This window comes from Pelmatolapia mariae, linkage group LG9 (assembly GCF_036321145.2).
Source record: "Pelmatolapia mariae isolate MD_Pm_ZW linkage group LG9, Pm_UMD_F_2, whole genome shotgun sequence".
NCBI lineage: Eukaryota > Metazoa > Chordata > Actinopteri > Cichliformes > Cichlidae > Pelmatolapia > Pelmatolapia mariae.
Window position 1 is genome coordinate 2,051,377 of NC_086235.1, and position 3,749 is coordinate 2,055,125.

Sequence of the window (3,749 nt, forward strand, 5' to 3'; positions counted from 1 at the left end):
CAAAGACTCACAGCCTTGGCCAGCCGCTTGAGAAGGTACACCAGAGAGATAGAAGGCAGGAGAATAAACCAGCTGTTCTCCACAGAACCAGCAAAGGTGTACTCTCAGTGGCAAGGGAACAATAAGAGAACAGCACCACCAAGGCTGGAGACGGAGCAATACTGGAAGAGCATACGGGAGAAGGATGCAACCCATAACGGCAATGCTCAGTGGCTAGTGGATCTGAGGGCAGACCATAGCGACCTCCCTGAACAGGGTCCAGTAACCATCACAGTGGCAGACATCCAAGAAAGGGTCTCCAGTATGAAGAGTTGGACAGCACCAGGGCCCGACATGGTTCACGCCTACTGGCTGAAGAAGCTGACTGCACTCCACGAGCGTCTGACAGCACAAATGAACCAGCTGCTAGTTAACGAGAGACACCCGGAATGGCTAACCGAAGGTCGGACGGTCCTGATCCCCAAGGACCCCAAGAAGGGACCGGTCCCATCCAACTACCGACCAATAACCTGCCTCAGTACTACATGGAAGCTCCTGTCAGGCATCATATCGGCTAAGATGAACAGGCACATGGGTCAATACATGAGCGGGGCACAGAAAGGGATTGGCAAGAATACCAGAGGCGCAAAACACCAGCTACTGGTAGACAGAACAGTCAGCCGAGACTGCAAGACCAGACTGACCAACCTGTGCACAGCCTGGATTGATTACAAGAAGGCCTATGACTCAATGCCCCACAGCTGGATACTGGAATGCCTAGAATTGTACAAGATCAACAGGACTCTAAGAGCCTTCATCAGGAACTCAATGGGGATGTGGCGTACAACACTAGAGGCCAACTCCAAGCCCATAGCACAAGTCACCATCAAGTGTGGGATCTACCAAGGAGATGCTCTGTCCCCACTGCTGTTCTGCATAGGCCTGAACCCCCTCAGTGAGATCATTAACAAGACTGGCTACGGATACCGACTACGAAACGGAGCGGTTGTCAGCCACCTCCTGTACATGGATGACATCAAGCTGTATGCCAAGAGTGAACGAGACATCGATTCACTGATCCACACCACCAGGCTATACAGCAGTGACATTGGAATGTCGTTCGGACTGGAGAAGTGTAGTCGGATGGTAACAAAGAGAGGGAAGGTAGTCAGAACTGAGGGGATCGAACTACCAGAAGGCAACATTGCAGACATAGAGGACAGTTACAAGTACCTGGGGATCCCGCAGGCAAATGGGAACCATGAAGAGGCCGCTAGGAAAGCTGCAACCACCAAGTACCTGCAGAGGGTCAGGCAAGTCCTGAGGAGTCAGCTGAGCGGTAAGAACAAGATCCGGGCCATCAACACCTACGCCCTGCCCGTGATCAGGTACCCTGCTGGGGTAATAGGCTGGCCAAAGGAGGAGATAGAAGCCACTGACATAAAGACAAGAAAGCTCCTGACCATGCATGGAGGGTTTCACCCCAAGTCCAGCACCCTGAGGCTGTACGCTAAGCAGAAGGAAGGAGGCCGGGGACTGGTGAGTGTCAGCACCACAGTTCAGGATGAGACAAGAAACATCCACGAATACATCACGAAGATGGCCCCAACTGACAGCGTGCTCAGTGAATACCTCAGGCAGCAGAAACCCAAGAAAGAGGAGGAACCATCATGGAAGGACAGGCCCCTGCACGGTATGTACCACCGGCAGATAGAGGAGGTGGCTGATATCCAGAAATCCTACCAGTGGCTGGACAAAGCTGGACTGAAAGACAGCACAGAGGCACTAATCATGGCAGCACAAGAACAAGCTCTGAGTACAAGATCCATAGAGGCTGGGGTCTATCACACCAGGCAAGACCCCAGGTGCAGGCTGTGTAAAGATGCCCCAGAGACAATCCAGCACATAACAGCAGGGTGCAAGATGCTAGCAGGCAAGGCATACATGGAACGCCATAACCAAGTGGCCGGCATAGTGTACAGGAACATCTGTGCCGAGTATAACCTGGAAGTCCCGAGGTCAAAATGGGAGACGCCCCCAAGGGTGATGGAGAATGACCGAGCTAAGATCCTGTGGGACTTCCAGATACAGATGGACAAAATGGTGGTGGCTAACTGTCAGAAGATAATTATGTTTTGATCAGTTACATGAAATGTATTCTTTATATTTATCAGTGAAGCATATTTCTACATGACTTTTCACCTAGTAACTTGTGTGCTGAACTCATGCAGATACTAACCGCATCCTGTTGTTCTGAACATCTAGCTCTTTTACGAGAACATACAGATATAGAAAAGGGGAAGTCCCACTACTGGAGTGATGTTATATTTGTAACACACACACACACACACACACACACACACAAATCAATCTTGTATAAATAAAGGTCGCAGACAGTCGTGGGGCGCAGTTCGTGCGTTCCATGACTGCCCCTCGCGAGTGAAAAACTTCTGCAGTGTTTGTGTGTTTTCTGACTCAGACGTCTCAGCTGAAGACCGGCAGGGTGATTTAAAGAAATCCTCTGTCATTTAAATTGGTCCTTCGAGCCTAGAGATGGAAACACCAGACACGTTTCTGTGACTCCAATAAGGTCTGATTGCTGCATCCTGACGTCGTGGGAAAGCCAGAACCGAAGTCTGTCGACAGCCCTCTCCAGGTAGAGGCGAAAGCCCTGGGCGTAAATTCGTATCCAGGCCGGGCCTGGTCCACGACGTTGGGGTCCAGCCAGATGACCTGAACAACCAGCAAAAGACGACTGAGGGTGAGAAAACACTTTTTAGGTCTAACCCGCCGCAAGGGTTTGAAAAGAGAAGCGCATAGGTCTCATCCGCCGCAAGGATTAATAGCGCATTAGGCTGACCCACTGCATGGGTGCACAAAAGAGAAGCGCATAGGTCTTATCCGCCACAAGGATTAATAGCGCATTAGGCTGACCCACTGCACGGGTGCACAAAAGAGAAGCGCATAGGTCTTATCCGCCGCAAGGATTAATAGCGCATTAGGCTGACCCACTGCACGGGTGCACAAAAGTTAAAACTGGCCTGGTCCGCCGCAAGGACCCGCGCGCGTAAAGAAACAAGAGTGAATATATGTGTTTTGTGTATGTCATTTTTCTGTCTGTTGGAGGTAAACTGATTTTACAGCACAATACGCTGCTGAGTTGCTTACAGTTGTTATTGTTATTTTATTTGCTGTAAGACGCTGAAGTACTGGTGACAAAGGAAAAGTAGGTTGGGCTCCGTCCCGTAAAACTGACACCGCTCCGCGGAAGTAGTCCCGGAGTGGAAGGGCGTGTCAGCAACCACTCCTGAGTCTCATACCCGAGAAAGCTCTGCAGTTGTGTTGTACCAATGGGGAATCAGCCCAAAAAACTCACTGCTGACGAGCAGTGGCTAGAAAAGAAATGTCCAGGCGCCGGACAAATTAGTGCTTGTAAATGGAGAAATCCCAAAAAACAAAAACAAAAAAAACCCAAAATGTCCCACTTGGGAAGGGAAATGCAGCCCCTCAACACTTACACAGTTGAAAGAAGCTCTTTTGCAAGAAATAGCAGAAACAAAAAACTTAAAAAAGAAAGGAAAACTCTCGCAAGAATCACAATATTTCCAGGCCTGGAAAGAAGAAGCAGTTAGACGAGAATGGAGAATAAACAAGCAAAATTAACACCTGATGAGAAATGTTTAGAAAAACAACAAACCAGATCAGGCCTAATCCAAGAGAAAGACAGAGGAATGCTTAGTGGAACAGCAAGAGGTAGAGGTAGGCCTATA